The following is a 20,500-nucleotide window of genomic DNA, read 5'->3' as shown; positions in this document are numbered from 1 at the left end:
CGTGAGAGTCCCTTCATTCCAAGAACCATTCTAGTAACCGTTCTCTAAACACTTTCCAACAATTCAATGTCTTTCCTAAGGTAGGTAGCCCAAGACTGAACACAATATTTCGAATGTGGCCTAATCAGTTACCTGTACATTGAAATTATAACCTATTTAGACTTGTATTCAATATTTTTATAGATACAATCTAAAATCCTATTTACCTTACCACTAGTAACAACACATTGCTTCGATGGTTTTAGAAACTGATCGACTATTACATCAGGCTTCTTTTCTTTCATAACACTGTTAAGGTTGTTTCTATCCAAATTATACTTAATTATTAAAATTATGATAACCCACATAAATTATCTTGCATTTATTATAATTAAAACCCATCTACCATTTTACTTGTCCAACTCATTAAATGATCTAAATCAATTTGTAAATTAGCAGTATCCTCTTCACAGCTAACAACATCCAAGACTTTAATATAATCTGTAAATGTAAGTAATTTAATGACCATTCCTTCATCTATGTTGTTGATATAAATCAAATGGAGCAATGGTCCTAAGACAGAGCCATGAGGTACCACACTTAGAAAATTAATCCAGTTTGACAGAAATCCATTTGTAACAATCCTCTGCTTTCTTTCATCCGGCCAATCTTCTATCCAATTTGCTAACTTGTCCCCCACACTTATAGAGACAGTTTCTATAGGTATTTTATGTGGCACCTTTTCAAATACTTTCTGAAAATCCAAGTATATCAAATATATACACTTACTCTCATCTACATATGCAGTGACATTTGCAAAAAATGTCAAAAGATTTGTTACGCAAGATTTTTCCTTAGTGAAATCATGTTAACATTGTTCGATAACATTTTAAATTTAAATAGATTTGCAAAGCATCTTTATAACAGGAGTTCTAAAGCTTTTCCCACAACTGCTGTAAGACAAATGGGTGTATAATTACTGGGATAATATTTATCACCTTCCTTGAAAAGAGAAGAAAAGAAAACATTAGTTAACTTCCAATCCTCTGGTACCTGTCCATTATTCAAAGACTGATTAAAAGTAGCAGCAAGTGGTTCACATGTCCAATCTTTAACCTCCTTCAAAACTACTGGAGAAATCTTACCTAAGAGTCTGGTCATTTTACCAAACATCACAATTTTTTAAAAACCATCTCAGATTTAATGTACTCATCTTGTTTGAGCTCGTGTCCATTCATCAACTGCTCAAGATGTGGAATACTGCTAAAATCTTCCTTAGTAAGAAGAACAAAAGAAAAACAAAATTTAATAACCCGACCATCTCATAACCATCAGATACAAGCCTTTATTTATCATCCGTCAGTTGTCCTATCCCCATTTTAACGTTTTGTTTACCCTTAATGTATTTAAAGAAATCCTTACTGTTTATTTTACGTCTTTTTTGATGTCCTAATTTCCAGTTTTAACTAACTTTCTGGATATTTTATAATCTTCTAGATCTCCTGTCATGTCAATCAATTTAAATTTACTAAATTTTAAAGGTCGATATGCTGGACTGTGGTCATTACAAAAGGGATGACCAAATTCTGCTATTCGATCAGAACTACTCATGAGTTCAGATGACGTGGTATTTTTCTTCTTGTCAATCAGTTTAAAACTAGGGACAACTAACACAAATACCCTTTGAGTAGCTTTGCGCGAATGTTCCACAAAATTAAAAAAAAAAAATTATAGAACTATGTTTTTGTACGATTCTTTATAAAAAAAGTATAAATCGTATTTTTGCTACATTATTCTTAGCTGAGGCGATTCTGTCCTCTTTATAAAGTACTGAATCTTAATTAAGATAAGTTTTAATAACATTTAACGTTCATAATTTCTTCTGTGTCATAAATAGTGATAGTTTATTTCTTATCCATGTAAGCATTTCCATCCATATGAGTATTAAATAAATTATAATTAGCTCTGAGGAACGATGAAAAAACCTAAAACGAAACACATTAACTTGAGAATTTTGAACTTTTAAATAGATCGTTCCTTTTGCCTCCCGCTAGTACAGCGGTATGTCGAGAAACCCACTTGTTGAGATTCAAAACGCTAAAATCAGGCGTTTGATTCCCGTCGGGTTCACAAAGAAAGAGGTAACTGACCGGAAGCTGAGCAGATAGCCTTTGTGGCGGTATTAGATGTTTGAATATATAAAGAAAAAACACACACACACTCGTCCCTTTTACCACACCTGTGTGTCTGCAGACTTACAACACTGTACAAACCAGCAATTAATAATTATTCTGAAAGGTACTTGTTTGTTTGTTTGAAGTTAAGGGCACAACTGCACAATGGGCTATCTGTGCTCTCCCTGTTACAGCCCTCTAATTATAGTGTAATACGTAATAATGCAATAATTAGAGGGTTGTGTATTATGACGGAATCTTGTTACACTTGACCTCTTTTAATAGCTATTTACAGATTTGCTCACGAGATGACGCAGCATTCGTGAATGTCTTATTAAAATATACTGGCTTCATTTCGCAAAACAATTGCGTTAATTTTCTTGTACTTTCTTGAATTTTCCTTGTTCTGTCAATTTCAAGCACTGAATTTAAGCTGTGCTTTCTTGTAGGCATTGTGTATTAGTTTGATAAGTTTTGCTCTGATTGAAAAACTTTTAAACAAACAAACTCACCTAGATTTAACGTTATTTAATCATCTCATCTTTTTCTGCGTATTTCATGAGGTTTCAATGAGTTACGTTCAAAAAATAATTAACTTTCTTCCTTATCATATTATACCAATAAATATAGCATACGCACGTAGCCAATGATCCATATTTTAGTAGTACCGAAGTTGTAGGTTTTTAAATTTATAAGGCAATATATGTTTTAAATATTCAATTTCCTCTTGTGTGAGAATTGCGAGATTTTCTCTCTAGTCATCCCCTGTTCTCTAATTTTTCACCATCCCTCCAAAGAGTACAAACTACAACATAAATTACTCATAAACCTTTGTCAAGGCAACGTGCAATCCGGACCCCTGGACAAAGGCCTTTCTAACGATATTGGATTTATGGCATTTGATCGAGCAATTTGTGAGAAAATTTCCGAACAGACAGACACAAGAGTATGATTAACATAGAAGATTATAACATTACTCAGTTAATTAAATTCTTGGAAAGGGTTCAGAGGAGGGTTACTAAAATGGTGTTTGGGATGAAGGGGTGTCATATGAGGAGAAATTAAGGTCCTTAAAATTGTTTACTCTTGAAAATAGAAGAACTGGAGTGGATCTGATTGAAGTGTTTAACATTGTAACTGATAATGTTAATGTATCGATATTTTTCATACTTAACACAAAGAACTATAGAACTAGATAACACAAATATAGATTTAGGTAAAGCGGAAATCATCTCCAGCTAAGACAGTTTTATTTTCCGAGGCCCGGCATGGCCAAGCATGTTAAGGCGTGAGACTCGTAATCTGAGGGTCGCGGGTTCGCATACCCGTCGCGCCAAACATGCTCGCCCTCCCAGCCGTGGGGGCGTTATAATGTGACGGTCAATCCCACTATTCGTTGGTAAAAGAGTAGCCCAAGAGTTGGCGGTGGGTGGTGATGACTAGCTGCCTTCCCTCTAGTCTTACACTGCTAAATTAGGGACGACTAGCACAGATAGCCCTCGAGTAGCTTTGTGCGAAATTCAAAACAATCAATTTATTTTCCAAATAGGGTAGTTGGCTTATGGAATGGGTTGCCTTCGAATTTTGTGGAGACAGTACATCTGAGGGAGTTTAAAAGAAAGCTTGATATATAGATTAATGATAAGGGCTCACTTTAACTTATTTGTTTAATTTCTTTATTAATAGTCTTAGTATGGTTTTAGAGAATGGGACAGCTGAGATGTTATCCCTAAACAGTATGCTGTAATTAATATTTATAAGTTTTCCATGTTCAGTTACAAAGCAATTGTTTCACAAGTTTTTTTAATTGGGTTAAAAATTATTCAAATATAAAATGTTAAAGAATGAATACTATATAAACTATTAAAATACCCGCCGCCCTCCGAGCAGATGTAACTGTTAGTTCCTGCTGAGTTAGTGGGCCTGAAACCTTTTCTGGAACTGTCTGACATTTCTATAACCATGTACTAGTACTTCACATTCAAAAATATTTACTATCCATTATAAAAGTAAATTTATTTAAAATGTAGTTTTAAAATGAGGTATCATTACAGCGTCACATCACAGAGTACATTTTATCGAAGACACAGTTATCAATGGAAGTGCCTCGCTTTTCTGTTGTAACACTTAGGAGATTTTCACTAAAGAAAAATAAATGTTTTTAAGTTTGTTTTGTATTCGAAACTTACTTTTTGTAATTTTTATTAGTTAAATGTAAAATATATCATTTTTGTAGAATTTTTAATTGTTTTATTTATTGCTCAGCTACATGTATATTAAAATTTTTGCCGAGCTGCAAAAATATTAACCACTTTTGATTGGTGCGGAAGTTTCAGAGGCCTCAATTTTGAATGTATACGACATAAACTTTATTATAATAGGGTATGTTTTTTAGGCCTGTAGATAGCAAGAGAAACATAACATATTTTTAATCTTCGATGAATTATTTTAGATGGAGTATTCGTAATGAAACTTAGTTGAATGGACGACAACTGCCTGTTGTAGAAACACGAGTGTAGTGGACGACGTGGCCGGCATGATCAGGACACTTGACTCATGATTTGAGGGTCACGGGTTCGGATCTCCGTTACACCAAACATACTTGTCTTTACAGCCATGGGGGCGTTATAATGTTACGGCCAATACAATTATTCGTTGGCCTTCCCTCTAGGTTTACACCGCTAAATGAGGGATGGATAGCTCAAAAAGCTCCCCTGTAGCTTTGCGCGAAATTTAAAAAAAACAAAAAACAAGCAAATATTAATAGGCCTACTGAACACTTACTAATAAACAAACACACACACACACACACTGATATATATGTATATATATAATTTATTATTTATTTTCAAACTTCCGTTGCGATCCTTTCACGTATTGTGACGATCGAATTTTGGGTCGAAAACCATGACTTTAAAAACCCGATTTAGAAAATCGTTAACCTTGTTTGTTTTTCAGAGTAAAGCCACATTACACTGCTTGCTTTATTCGCCGTGATAATCGAACACATAATTTTTGCATTGTAAGTCCTTAGAGTTACCTATGTCCTTTCAGGTATTAGCTCTTGATAAAACATTGCAAGCAATACTTGACACAAAATAACGCAGGCGGCGAGTATTTAAAGGCTTAGGAAGACTTATCCTCCATAAATGGGCAAAGAGGGACAGTTTATTTTTGAGCCCCTGTTAAAGACAAACAAGTAACCTTCCTAAATAAAATGTCCCTTACAAAGCATTGTTTCGCCAATTCGAAACTATTGATACAAGTATAGTTAAAGTAGCCTATTTAAACGAAATTATAAAAAAAACTCCCACACCCTCTATGCGTAATGTATGAACTAAAAATGTGTTTATTTTTTATCATTGGACTGTCTGAAATAATTATATAATAAATATTACTATTTTACTTATCCTACTTTCATATCGACTGTCACATAAAACTGATATATTACCTGAACCTAATGTTCTCGATCTAGGATATCACTCCCCCCCCTGGAAATTTAAAGTGTGTATCACGTGAATACTTGATTCAATTACGGTATACAACAAGTAATATTTGAAAATAAATTTTATTCTGTTAGTTCAGAAAAATGTACTGTGTTAAAATGAAAAAACAAAAACAGCTAAATAAATTTCTCTAGTGAGGTTCCATTAAAGTTTAGATTCAACAGAGGGAGGTCGTCCCAAATCGAAACGTTGTGACTATTAATTACCTTTGAAACTTATTTAGTTCGAACTAACTATACGTTTCATTCCGTACTTAGGGTTTACTTTTAACTGTTTATTCGAATTTTGGATACTTTAAAGTGCTTTCAATGGTAAGAATTATGAACAGATCAGATTTTTTCCTTTTGTTCCACTGAGAGAATTATCAAGTCACAGTGACATCTCTCGATCTTCTCAGGTAATGATTGCGATTTTTCATTTATGTCGATTTGCATCTGTACCGAACTTGTAAAATATTAAGTTTAATATCTGATTCACTCTCGATATGTTCAGTTATTGTTGATTTATACGGTTACTCAGGTTACTCTTGATTTATACGGTTACTCAGGCTACTCTTGATTTATACGGTTACTCAGATTACTCTTGATTTATACGGTTACTCAGGTTACTCTTGATTTATACGGTTACTCAGATTACTCTTGATTTATACGGTTACTCAGGTTACTCTTGATTTATACGGTTACTCAGATTACTCTTGATTTATACGGTTACCTAGGTTACTCTCGTTATGATTAGTTACCCACTTTGTTCTCAATGCCCTTTTCAGATAACACTATATAACACAAATTTTGTTCCTGTATAGTATGTGTTATTTCTTAATTGCTTATGTTGTAAAAGTGCAGAAAATGGCCATTATTCCCTTCAAATTTTGCTTTTGTGACCTGGATAATGAAATTTAGAAATTAACTTATTTTCTATGTAAAAACGGGCAAATTTGCACATTTTCATTTACATAAGGTCTGAATAAAACAACATATGAATCGAGATTTACATGTGTTTATACTGAAGTTATAAAAAATGTTTAGAAATGGGTAGTTTTTAGAGATTTGCAACTGTAGTGTGAATCACTTTCATGTATCAGTACACAAATATAGCCTCTCATCATGTTTTTATCATACGCTCCCAGGTTAGAAAAGCAAAGTTTGAAAAGAAAATTAGGTCTTTTCCATTTACTTTAGGCATAAGCAATTAGGAAATAACACTTTCTGCCCAGGAACAAGAAAAAGTAAAAATTTTGTTACATAGTGTAATATCTTAAAATAAATATATTTATAATCTGGTTTTTCTCAGCCGCTTCTTCAGCTGAAAGACCGAAAAGAAAATAAGTTTGGTTCTATAATATATAAGTTGGTTTATCTTATGTTTATTTACTTGTCTGAAATTAGCCAAGAACTTACTGGGTCTACAGTTTTTATCACCTACTGTTCAGTACCTATAACTTATTCAGGATATCATTAACACTTGACTACTGTGATAACAAAGTTTTGTTTCGGTTAAATCAATGTAGATATAATGTTGAATCATATATTAGCTGTTAATATAAAATATCCCATAATATGTAACGCTTCTACATTTAATTACATGTGTTACAGTAGCAACCAATTCCTAGGTTATTCTAATCGGAATTTGACTGTCGATACTATAACGCACTAGCGATTACAAAGTACGGTGTGCGGTTTTGCAGCAAAGAAACACGAGCCTTGAACCTTCGGATTTGTTTTCCAACATGCTGTTTATTAGCGCACACCCAACCTTTTGAAAACTAACACAAAGAAATAATTAAAAACTTAAACAAAAACATGATTCAGAATGGAAGGAGCTCGGCATGGCCAGGTGGTTAAGGCACTTGACTCGTAATCCGAGGGTCGCGTGTTCGAATACCCATCTCACCAAACATGCTCGTCCTTTCTGCTGTGAGGGCGTTATAATATGAGAGTCAATCCCACTATTCGTTGGTAAAAAACTAGCCCAAGGGTTGTCGGTGGGTGGTGATGACTAGCTGTCTTCCCTCTTGTCTTACACTGCTAAATTAGGGACGGCTAGCGCAGTTAGCCCTCGTATATCTTTGCGCGAAATTCAAAACAAACCAAACCAGAATGGAAGGAAACTGAAATAAAATGTCTGCGAACAGAAAAGAAAATTGAAATGTTTTCTGATGATTATAGATTTTAGTTTTAATGACGCTTTCTAAAGCATGTCATAACAAACGTCAAAATAATGTTAATTACACATAATATGCCAACAATCGGTTTATGCACATAACGTATTGCGTCAGGTATAAGTTTTTTACACAACTTAATACGTTAATAACCAGTTTATTTACACAGCTTAATACTTTCGTAATCGGGTTATTCACACAACTTAATTTGTCAGTAATCGGATTATTTACACAACTTGATAGGTCAGTAACCAATTTAATTACATAACTTAACAGACACTACTGGTCTGACGCGACAGAAACTTCTGGATCGATCAACAGTATCCGTGGTTTTTCTATCCGCCATTGGCGTTACGGAGAGAAATGAATCTGGTAAAATAAAACCGCTTTTAAAGAACACTTAGTATAAGTTTAAAATCTCGGATGAAATTCATCTGAAATGAATATTTTTCTCCCACATTCCTCTTAACTTACGTATCGTGAATTGAAAATCAGTGGCATGTGAAAATAGAATTCCAGCGCTATCTTTCGTCTTCCACGAGTTACTTACACAAGAGCCCTCTCGGCGTTTAAATCGCAATTTACTGCGTATACAAACGACGTTTGAAAAAATTATTAAGGCTCGGCATGTCCAGGTGGTTAGTTAAGGCGCTCAACTCGTAATCCGAGGATCACAGGTTCGAATCCTCGTCACACCAAACATGCTCGTCCTTTCATACGTGAGGGCGTTGTAATATGAGGGTCAATCCCACTATTCGTTGGTAAAAGAGTAGCCCAAGAGTTGGCAGTGGGTGGTGATGATTAGCAGCCTTCTCTCTAGTCTTACACTGCTAAATTATGGATGGCTAACGCAGATAGCCCTCGTGTAGCTTTGCGCGAAATTAAAACAAGCTCTGGTTTTGAATAGAAGTCTTTTTGGACAATGTCCTACACTCCCCACCAGTGGCACAGCGATAAGTCTGATGACTTATACTGCTACAAACTGGGTTTCTATACCTATTGGTGGGCAAAGCATAGATGACCCTTTGTGTAATTTTGTACATAACAAGACAAACAAGCTGACAATGTCCTGAAAGAAGCACATAATAGACCTGAAACGCTAATTTTACGCACCTCCTATTTAGACTCGCCAATAGACAAATGAAGACAACTATGGGAAAAAAATTCAGTTAATGTAGTTTTTTATCACACATTTTAGGCCTATATATTTTTGTAACCCACACCTACTCAGGCCCTTTTCAGGACAATGTCCATGTTCTATCTACACGTACATTTGGTACAAATAAAACATTTCTCTTTATAGTTCCATAATTATTTGCACTTTCATTAGTTAAGTATTAACTATAAAACATTTACATAAAAAAAAACCTTTCAATGTTTAGTAATTAATCCCTAAACTAATGTGGAGTCTAGTTTATAGGTGGCCTTTTTAAAAATTTATTTATTTAGAAATTATAGATTCACTGGGGAAAAGTGCTTAGGTGTGTCCTCATCATGTATACAGTACCTGTTTAGTTCGCTTACTAGTTCATTTTTTCTCCAGTTTTTGTCAAAACAGTTAGTTGTACCAGGTAGAAGTAAATGGCGCTTCGCTTCTTCTTTGTGGGTATTTGGGTATGTTCGATTTTAGATATCCAGGAGGGTCAGGTGCACAAGACCTCTTCCTAACGTTCATGTCGGCTCGTACTATATTGTTGTTGTAGTGCTTTTGGGCCAGAGTATCCCACAGTACTCCGGCCCTTTTTATTGGTGGGAGTAAGGTACAGTACCTCTCTCTCCATATAGGCTCGTTCGTCTCGAATTCTACGGGCGAGTTGGATGTCTTTCGGCATGATGGTCACTCTCTTTGCGTGAATGGTACACAGGCTAGTGTCTTTGAAGAGGCCCACCAAGTATGCCTCACTAGCCTCCCGAAGAGCCATGACAGCAGAGCTCTGGAATCTCAGGTCAGTCTTGAAGTTCTGGGCAATTTCTCTCACCAGTCTCTGGAAAGGTAGTTTTCAATAAGCAGCTCAGTTGACTTCTGGTATCGACGGATTTCACAGAGGGCTACAGTTCCTGGCCTGTAACGATGAGGTTTCTTCACACCTCCTGTGGGTGGAGCATCTTTAGTGACCAGTTGTTTTATTGGTGCTTTTTCACCCGTGGATTTTCTTGCACCTTTTTTCGTGGGAGTCATAATTTGGTTTTTTTCGTGCTGTATTACAATATTACACGTACGTGGAATTACACTCTTCAACTTCGGTGCTGCGAACGAGAGTAAATGGCGTTAAACTTGCTTCTTTGTTTTTTGAATTTCGCGCAAATCTACACGAGGTCTATCTGCTCTAGCCGTCCCTAATTTAGCAGTGTAAGACTAGAAGGAAGTCAGCTAATCATCACCATCCACCGCCAGATCTTGTAATAGTGGGATTGGCTGTATCATTATAATGCCTCCACGGCTGAAAAAGCGAGCATGTTGTGACGGGGATTCGATTCCGCGACCATCAGATTGCGACTCGAGCGCCTTAACCTCCTGGTCATGGCAGACAGATGGTGTTAAGATTTCAACTCTTGTCTTCCTGCTTATTTAATTCTAAGTTGTTGCTTTCCAGTTATTCAGTTGTACGGTATTGTTTTCACGTTTATTTAAACCTACAATATTGTTTTCTAGTTTATTTCAATTCATAATATTGTTTCATTGTTTGTTTAAATCTTCAACATTCTTTCCTCTTTATTCAAATTTACAAGTTTCCCGCTGGTCTACGGATTTAGAATGATAAAATCAGGGGTTCAATTACCCATAGTGGACACAGCAGACAGCCCGATGTGTCTTTGCTATAAGTAAATACACACACATAAATTTACAATAATATTTTCCTTTTTGTTTAAATTCACAATATTGTTTAAATTCATATTATTGTTCTCTTGTTTATTTCAGTCCACAATATAGTTTTTCTCTTTGCTTAAGTCGTAATTTTGTCTCCTGTTTGTTTATAATCAATAACATTGTTCCCTTTTTATTATTAATATTATGTTCTTGTTAATTGAACAGTCCAGTATGGTTAAGCTGGTTTACAAAATCGAATTCTAACTCTTTGTTTCTTATATTAAAGTGGGTGACTACAGACACTTCTGTAAAACGTATCTCGAGACAGCTGGTATGGGTATTAAAACCTTTATTAAAGTAAAGTAGAGAACAACATTTCAACTTTCTTAGGTCATATTCAGGTTAAAATATGTTCTACTCGTATTATGCGGAAGCACCCGCGCGACCTACGAGTCTAAGGTTACTTAAGAGGTCCGTAAGATAAAATGCTACAGGAGCAATAGTATTAAAAACAGGATTCCTAGGTCACAGTAGCGTGAAGTTACTAGTTTTATACTGGCAACAAATCCCATGTAAATTGGCTATTGTTCTGTGTAGACAATACCACAGAAACGTGGCGCTAATGAAGACAATGGGAGGTTTGATATTTAAGCTGTTATTCAAATGTACAATTATATTATGTCTGGTAACAACAAATATGAACTGAGTGACACAGAAACACTCGCGCTTTCCGCACGAGACACGCGTCGTCAGAGAAGACCAAAGTTCGAGTTTCAGATGATTCCGTTGTTGCTAAGCCTACTATATTCTATCGGAAATTCATCATCTATTTTGGTAATAGCAAGGTTTCTTTGTTATGGACAAACGAACAACTAAAAAGTTGGATATAAATATCCATCAATTATATCAGTTTTTTTACTTGCATTTTATAACTAATTACTACGTACTTATAAATTGCATTTTAATTGGAAATTGATCATTTAGCATCTGGAATAAACTCTTAGACTTGTGAGAGCTTTTAAAACCTACCCTCAATCTTGTGCCACCAGGGGCTATAGAAGTTGTAATCTAATAATTTTTACGTTCGTATTCATCAAAACACAACTAAATTTTATGTGTCTGTGTTTTTTCCGCTAAATGATATATTATCAGCATCTTTCCCTTTCTTTAAATTTATGGCATGTAGTGTTTAAACCGAAACAATTAATATTAACCTTCGTTTTATAACTAGATACCACTTATTAACTATTACTTATATACTAGTATGCAGTTAATAAACAATTGATTCTTAATTTGTACTTGTATTTAGTTGATTGTATAACTATGACAACGAAACCTAACATTAAGCAAGGAATAACCAGTGTCACTTATTTACTTATTTACTCTGGAACCAGGAAGAGACGACATTAAACTATCCTCAGTGGTTGAATACACTAAGAAAAGACATCTTGAAGTTTTGGCGACAATTTTAGTGATGTATCTATGACGGACCATCGAGTTCTGTTTGTCTTATATGGTGTTCGTACTGCAATAAGTTTTCAATCTCTGTAAATAAATACCAATGCTGGCTAGACTGGTTGTATGTAGGTTTCATTGTTATGACTTTTAAGTATGTTTTCTCCAAAATATGGCGTTCCACAGGGTGAAGATTATAGATAATTATCAATACGTCAATCACTTCCGACCTGCGTCTATAAGTGAATTACAACACTAAAATCAGGGATTTGATCTCAGGTAGTAACTAGAGTTCTGATAACATATTGTGTAAATTTTCGTTAAATTAAAAAAAAGTTCCCTTTTTACGTGGTTAAGGCATTTGACTCGTAATCCGAGGGTTGAGGATTCGAACCCGCATGCTCGTCCTTTCAGCCGTGGGAGCATTATATGTTACAATCAATCCCACTATTCGTTGGTAAAAGAATAACCCAAGAGTTGGTGGTGGGTGGTGATGACTAGCTGCCTTCCCTCTACTATTACATTGCTAAGTGAGGGATGGCTAGCGCAGATAGCCCTCGTATAGTTTTGCGCGAAATTTAAAACAAACCAAACCAAATCCTTTTTACGAATGCTATTGTAGAATCATGACTAACAGGAGATACAGTATTTACGAAAAGCAGAGAGCTAATTGTATTTAATTTTATTTACAATTACTCAAACTCTGTTGTCTAACGCTTAAAACGCTATAAAATTTCAACATTTCATTGGGATTACGGCCGAAAATGTCGTTAACAACAGTGTATCCAGCCAATGTATCAAAACATTCTGAGCTTCATAAGTGACACACAAAAGTATGTTTAATCTGTTATCAGTATTAGATCGACTTTTAGTCTCATTTTAACTCTATTCTGGTCTAGAGTTAATATAAGTTCATGGTAGTCATAGTGACATCTTTTTCGTCCTCTGTAATTGTATTAAAGTGACAACGAAGTTTGTTTAGCTAGGTTATACTTATTCGTTTTCCCGCAATTCGTACGCCATCATTACACGAGTTAAATTGTTTGTCTTTTTCACAAAGAGAAAAGAAAAATGTTAAAATTTACAGGTAATAAATTAGGATGCTGACTTAAATGACCAAAGCTCTCTATCAGCTCAGAAATAAGAAAGAGGGCTTATATTGTGTAGTTTTTTTTTTTGTTTTACAACAAACAATTTAATAAAACAAACAACTGAATAAAAATGTAATAAAGAGAACCAGGCAGTGTCATTTAGTTACTATAGAATTTCTGCCTTCTGATGCTACACTGGTCTGTTTGGTGATGCTACATTGATTTGTCTGGTGATGCTACACTTGCCTGTCTTCTGATGCCACATTGATTTGTCTGGTGATGCTATACTGGTCTGTCTGGTGATGCTACATTGATCTGTCTGTTGGTGTTATACTGGCCTGTCTGGTGATGCTACACTTGCCTGTCTTCTGATGCTACATTGATCTGCCTGGTAATGCTACACTGGTTTGTCTTGTGATGCTACACTGGTTTGTCTGTTGTTGCTACAATGGTTTGTCTTGTGATGCTACACTGGCCTCTTTGTTGATGCTACACTGGTCTCTCTGGTGATGCTACACTGGTTTGTCTTGTGATGCTACACTGGTTGTTTTTTTTAATAATTAAACGCCCATTTAGAATATTTTTACACCATTAAACGCCAGTAACCTTATAATGACCTTCAGATTTAGAATATTTTTTATGTTATTTAATTTAGCATAGAGTCAAAACTGAACAGAACGATTTACACAGTTTCTTTGGTCTAAGAATATATTTATTTGTATCTTATATCCAAGCGTAAGGTATCTGAGATAAGAAAAAAACATAATCTTTAGTGATGACTGAAAACCCACTTGAAGTAAAAATGTAACTCAGAACGGCTGGTATGGGTATTAACACTTTTACAAATAAAATACAGAACAACGTTTCGACCTTCTTAGGTCATCTTCAGATTAAGAAAAAATTAACTTCAGATTAACCTGAAGATGACCTAAGAAGGTCGAAACGTAGTTCCCTGCTTTATTAGTACAAGTGTTAATACCCATACCAGCCGCCCGAGTTACACATAATCTTTGTCTTCCAACCAGCGCGAATAAATAGTTCGCTAAAATTAGTATAAAGGGGAACTTAAATAGGTTAAACAACCAGAAAGGGTTAATATCAACGAATATCGGCGTGTTTATACTCGTGTATCTAACTCTATATCAACATCTACATATACTCAAAGTAATAAAATAAATAAAAGAAACTACGTAGATAGACAGACAGGGCACAAGAGAGAGATCAGTGGGGTTCATTATTGTTGCATTTTACAAGTTTAAATATAAAAAAAATGTATTTGGAGAGAAACCAAAACGTTGTCAGAAATAATTTATGAACTGTCACGTGATCCGAAACAGGATTTGGAATATTTTAGGAACCCTCAAGACGTTTTTAATGTAGGTGTCGCCCTATATGTTTTCGTAAATATTGCTTTTACGGTGCTAAAGAGTTCTCGTTAGCTCCAAATATTTGAGATGAAATAAAATAATTTTGACGTTATCGGAAAAATAACTGCTTAGTTTAGCAGTGAAGAGTGAAGCTTTTGCTTTCTACTAGCTGACAAATATTTTACAAAACACACACCAGTACTAAATATTTCTAATTTCACTCAGTTGAAAAACAAAAGCGTCCTCTACAGGGCCTCCTTTTTCGGTAAGTGCGTTAATCACAGCGTTTCGTGTCTGTTACTGTTTAACTTGATAACATCGTTAGCGACTTTGAGTCAGAAGCTGGGCGTAACCCAAATTATTAGCGTGTCCGGAATGTGGATTCAAAGTTTCGGTGTTTACTGCTCGTTGTCGCAAAAGTGCTCGTGCGCTATAAGAGTAACAGTCAAATTCCACTCATTCACAATACCTACGTGTGGAAATTCTGAAACAAAAGACACTTAGTCTTTCTGGAGGCATAATCCTTCTCAAGAGGTATGGGGGTGGGGTATGCGTGTGTGTGTTTTCTTATAGCAAAGCCACATCGGGCTATCTGCTGAGCCCACCAAGAGGAATCGAACCCCTGGTTTTAGCGTTGTAAATCCGTATTTACAACGGAGGATTGGGGTGGGGGCTTCTAGTTATTAACTTATATTTGTTGTCAGTGGATCTTTCATACGTCTGAAATGAAGTGGATCAGGCGAGCCTCTGCCCAAACTTTGTACGTCACTATTTCCTCAGAGGAAATAAGTTTGGAGACTTTAAGTGGTCCAGCTTTTAGCATTAATAATCCTTAATCTGTCCAATGAACTATCGGGGATAGAAAACTTTCAAGCCCGGCCTGGCCAGTGGGGTTGAGGCGTTCGACTCGTAATATGATTATCGCGGGTTCGAATCCCCATCGCACCAATCATGCTCGCCCTTACAGCCGTAGGGACGTTATTATATGTGATGGTCAATTCCACTATTCGCTGGTAAAAGAGTAGCCCAAGAGTTGGCTGTGAATGGTGATGACTAGCTCCCTTCCCTCTAGCCTTAAACTGCTAAATTAGGAACGGCTAGCGCAGATAGCCTTCGAGTAGCTTTGCGCGAAATTTAAACCAAACCTGCTATCCATCAAGTCGTACAGTACTAAATTAGGGACGGCTGCGCAAATAGCTCTCGTGTAGATTTGCGCAAAATTCACAAAACCAAACCAATTAAATATACCTGAAATATTCGATAAAAATCAGGTTAACTTGTAATGTGTGGTTAAAGTAATACCCGATAGCTTTGTAGTATTATATTAATAATTTGGGAATTTATGGGAAATTACAACGGTTCCTAGCTTTGTAAGTCCGCTGCGTTACTGGGGTGAGATAAAATAGTAGCCAGTAGCTATATAGTGATATATCCATAACCAATTAAAATTTATAGTCCTGTGTGATGTTTAGTGCACGTATTGACTTATTTAAATGTTAAATGAATATTTTGTTTAAAATTATTTAATCCTTGAAAATTAATGTGTTCAAATAGATCTTTTCTGTATTAACCCACACCTTACGGGTTAAATCTTAAACATTTCAATGTATGTGCACAGAGGGTGCCTAAGTCTTTTGTTTTGCTAGGTTATTCTTTCACATGTACAAAATTTATGAGTTGATGAAAATAAAGCTCTGTAACAGAGATTTTATTTGTGGAAGCCAATTGTTTGTTCACAACACGTGTTTAAGAGGTTTCCCCCATGGACGATCAGAGATAATCTATCCTTCTTAACTCAACTGGGGAGGGAGGCTAAGCTTTTCGAAGCAAGCCTCGCATACCCGAAACAAGCTATTCAATATCTGTGGTATATCTACGTGTAAAAATAGCCATCCCAAGTATCATCACGTGCCATTGATGACGCATTATACATACTTTCCTGGCTTTAAAACAGTTAATTTCTATAAGGTACGAAAGACTCTGGTCTTTAGAAAACGAACAGACACCCCTGAACAACCAACAAATTAAGGTACTTAATAATTATAATTAAATTTATCAATATGTCGTTATAAAATTTTACGTTTGGTGAATTTAAAGATAAATTAGATACATGCGCCGAACCCCCCTGCAACAAATTTTTGTTCTGAGAGATGACGTTCTAATTTTCTTTCGAGTTTGTATTTCATTCGTGAAGTTACTAAAAGGTGGAATGAGTGAGCAAGCTGAGATGTTGGTATAAGATTCGTTTATTAATACGCGTGTGTTATTATAAACATTGTAACATTCTACTTGTGGGCATACTTAACAGCCATAAATTCTCGTATTTTGACAGTTTTTGAAGTCAAGCAAGTGTCAACGTTGCGAAAATTGTTCTTGAACATAAAATGGTTAAAATAAACAAGTAAATTAAACGCATTTTGTATATAGTTGAAACGTGAAACGTAATCAAACAGAACAAAGCAAAATAAACATGTTAATTAACTATTAAGCTACTAGCTTTAATCCTGATGGAGTCGAGACATTGTTTCATACTAAAAATGCTAAAATCCAAGGTTCGATTTCCAACAGCACCTAGGGTAATTAATTTCAGTTTTAAGACTACTCTCGCCCAGTTGTTTCTATGTGGCTCCTGTGTTATTAGAGGATTGACAAAAAGTCCTGGACCCAAAGAGAAACTAGGGTTAAAATATTTTCATTGTCAGAAATAAACATAAGCAGCCAAAAGAGTTCAAGTACATCCTTTATCTACGATAAAATTAAGTAATTCTAGGGTTAAGGAATGCTAGTTATCTGACCTAAAAATATCTATTTTTAGGGTTGATATACAATAAACTTTTTTTCCTGTGTTAGACAACCATCTATCTCAGTCGTTGTAATAAAATTGTTTCAAGTTTTCAGTTAATCGAGTTGTTTGTGTAACAACAGAATTGAAAACCAATACATTGGTAAATACTTTAACTTTTCAATCAGACACATAATTACCAGTTCTAAGCGTATAAAAGGACATTGCAATACGAATGGCAACCAGAGAGATTACATACCCTCGTCCCGACGCTCCTCTTCGAGATTAAATGCGTTTAAATTAGATAATGTTAAAATTCACTTCTAAAAACTCATAAACTCCTTCTCAGATCCAGAATGATCAACGATCAGGATATTTTTTTTTGCAGCGAGATGAAAAGTGTTAACCTTAATGTGGCTATGAAATTTGATAAAAATCTGATGACACTTTACCGAGTTATTAACCTCAAACCGTGAAAATGTTCTTATATAAAAATGCTTCAAAGTGAGCCAGTAGAGGAACCAAGTGTAGAGAGAATTGTTTCATACAGACCTTCCATCTTGTGTAAAAGTTTCATGACCTTCCATCTTGTGTAAAAGTTTCATGACCTCCCATCTTGTGTAAAAGTTTCATGACCTCTCATCTTGTGTAAAAGTTTCATGACCACCCATCTTGTGTAAAGGTTTCATGACCACCCAGCTTGTGTAAAGGTTTCATGACCTCCCATCTTGTGTAAAAGTTTCATGACCACCCAACTTGTGTAAAAGTTTCATGACCTCCCATCTTGTGTAAAAGTTTCATGTACATCGGTCTATACGTTTGTTTTTGGTTTTCAATAAATTCATGATTACGAGAAAACCACTTAAAGTAAATATGTATTCTAAAGATGGCTGGTGTGGGTATTAAAACTTTAATTAGAATAAAGTACAGAACAACGTGGATTCTTCACAACAATGTTTGTCTACATTATGACAGAAAGTGTTCGCACCGCTGCGTCGTGAGTAGTATTTTCCTCATAACTTAAAAAGTATCACAATTAGGATAGTGAAAGTATAGTGTATAATAAATATCATACTAACACACATCTACATAAATTTTTTGTAAATTGAACGACAAATAAACTGTTTATAAACAAATAACCAAACATAGGAGGGGCAGAAAGTGTTCATGCGTCTACTTTAATGGTCAGTTGTGTAGCCTTTCAGGTGAATTACTTGACGCAATCTCTCCTCATAGCCCTCATGATCGTTTGACAGAACTCAACTGGTATTTTCTTCCATTCTTCTTTACAAAAGGCCTCCAACTCTTGCAAGTTTTTTGGATGACGCTGATGAACCTTGGTCTTCAACTCATGCCAAACGTTTTCAATTGGGTTGAGATCGGGTGACTGCGATGGCCACTCCAGAACGCTTATATGGTTTTTCTGCAACCAGGATTGTACATATTTCGATGTGTGCTTAGGGTCATTGTCGTGCTGGAAGATCCAACAACGCCCAAGCCCCAAGTTCCGAACATCATTCTTGATATAAGTGCATAATATATAAACGTACTCTTATTTGTTCATGATTCCGTTGACGCGGTGAAGCCTGCCTACACCAGAAGAGCTGAAGGAACCCCATAGCATGATCGAGCCACCTCGGTGTTTAACTGTAGGGACTGTGTTCTTTGGAAGATTTCGTTCCCCTTCTTACGGAAAATATAGCGAACATCATTGTGGCCGAAAAGCTCGATTTTAGTCTCGTCTGACCAAGGAATACTCTTCCAATAAGTAAAGGGTTTATCTACATTCTTTTTTGCATACCTCAATCGTGCTTCTAAATAAACAGGCTTTAAATATGGAGTTCTACAAGGACGGCATGCTTTGAACCCAGAAGAGCGTAACATGTTCGTAACTGTAGAGGTGCTTACTTCAACCCCAGTTTCCCTTACCAGTTTCTGTATGTCATTACGTGTTAAACGAGGGTTCCTACTAACTTCTCTGAGAACCTTCCTCTTGGTTCTCCCTGGAATTTTGGTGGGGCTTCCGGAATAAGGGAGGTTAGCAGTTGATCCTGTGAGCTTAAATTTGGCAATTGTACTTTGAACAGTAGATTTCGGCACATTAAGTTGTGTAGCAATACTGGAAAAAAACACACAATATTTGTATCTTACAATAATTCGTTTTTTAAATCACTGGACAGTTGTTTCCTGTTCGCCATGATGACCAAGCAGATAATGACGGAGACGGCGCTAAATTGCCGGAAGTAAATGTTTTGCTGGCTAAACTCCAATAATTATGAACCCAGTGTCTAGTTCTGGAATGGTATAATGTAGTTTATTCACCAAACTAAACAAAATGTTTACGGGAATATCAGTTTTTTCACCCGTTCTGAACTGTACGAACACTTTATGCTCCTCCTATTTTTGGTTATTTGTTTATAAACAGTTTATTTGTCTTTTAATTTACATAAAAGTTTATGTAGATGTGTGTTAGTAAAATATTTATAATATATTGTACTTCTATTAGCCTACTCGTGATACTTTTTAAGTTATGGGCAAAAAACCACTCTGGACGCAGGGATACGAACACTTTCTGTTGTAACTGTCTCTTTAATTTATCTCTTTATGAAACTATTTACCGTCCCTCTGTTTGAAGAGCTTATGGAATTCCAAGAACCAAGCATGCACGTTGCAGGTCTATCTAAGCCTTATATTTATCTCTTTCTGAAAATATTAACCGTCCCTCAGTTTAAAGAGCTTATGGAATTCCAAGAACCAAGCATACACATTGCAGACTTAACTAAGCCTTACATTTATCAATCTCTGAAAATGTTTATCGCCCCTCAGTTTGAAGAGCTTGTGGAATTCAAGAACCAAACATACACATTGCAACCCTAACTGAGCCTTATATTTATCTCTTTCTGAGAACATTTATCGTCCCTCAGTTTGAAGAGCTTGTGGAATTCCAAAAACCAAGCATGCACGTTGCAGGCATAACTAAACGTCAATAGTAGTAAGCCTTATATTTCTCGCTTATTTATTTATCGCCCCACAATCTGAAAAGCAGAATTTAAGATGATTCCCAAACGAAAATAGAATAAGAGTTCTATTTGAGGCAGTAGAACTTAAACATGTGGTCTAAGAATCAGTTTATCATTTTAATTTATTTGAAAACAAAATCTACGGGGTTCGATTCCCCG

The 20,500-nt window shown here is 35.6% G+C and overlaps 1 protein-coding gene, 1 long non-coding RNA gene and 1 pseudogene across 4 annotated transcripts in view; 1 reads left to right on the top strand and 2 right to left on the bottom strand.

Annotated features, from left to right (window-relative positions):
* Positions 1–20,500, top strand: part of LOC143243810 (uncharacterized) — a 66,742-nt gene that overhangs the window by 14,496 nt on the left and 31,746 nt on the right. The window lies entirely within an intron of this gene.
* LOC143243812 (uncharacterized) overlaps positions 1–20,500 on the bottom strand; it is a 43,263-nt gene that overhangs the window by 9,405 nt on the left and 13,358 nt on the right. The window contains exon 3 of one of the 3 annotated variants that reach the window (XR_013024771.1): positions 7,637–7,780. The exons of 1 other annotated variant lie outside the window; for it this stretch is intronic. This is a non-coding gene — a long non-coding RNA (uncharacterized LOC143243812). Of the gene's footprint in view, positions 1–7,636; positions 7,781–13,766; positions 13,917–20,500 lie in introns of those variants that run through there. One more of the 3 variants, XR_013024770.1, reaches the window with a different exon arrangement.
* Positions 9,482–9,996, bottom strand: LOC143236840 (histone H3-like; annotated as a pseudogene).

This window comes from Tachypleus tridentatus, chromosome 2, assembly GCF_004210375.1.
Source record: "Tachypleus tridentatus isolate NWPU-2018 chromosome 2, ASM421037v1, whole genome shotgun sequence".
In the NCBI taxonomy this organism is placed as follows: Eukaryota; Metazoa; Arthropoda; class Merostomata; order Xiphosura; family Limulidae; genus Tachypleus; species Tachypleus tridentatus.
Note: the sequence above shows the minus strand (reverse complement) of the source record. Positions and strands in the feature narration are given on the sequence as shown.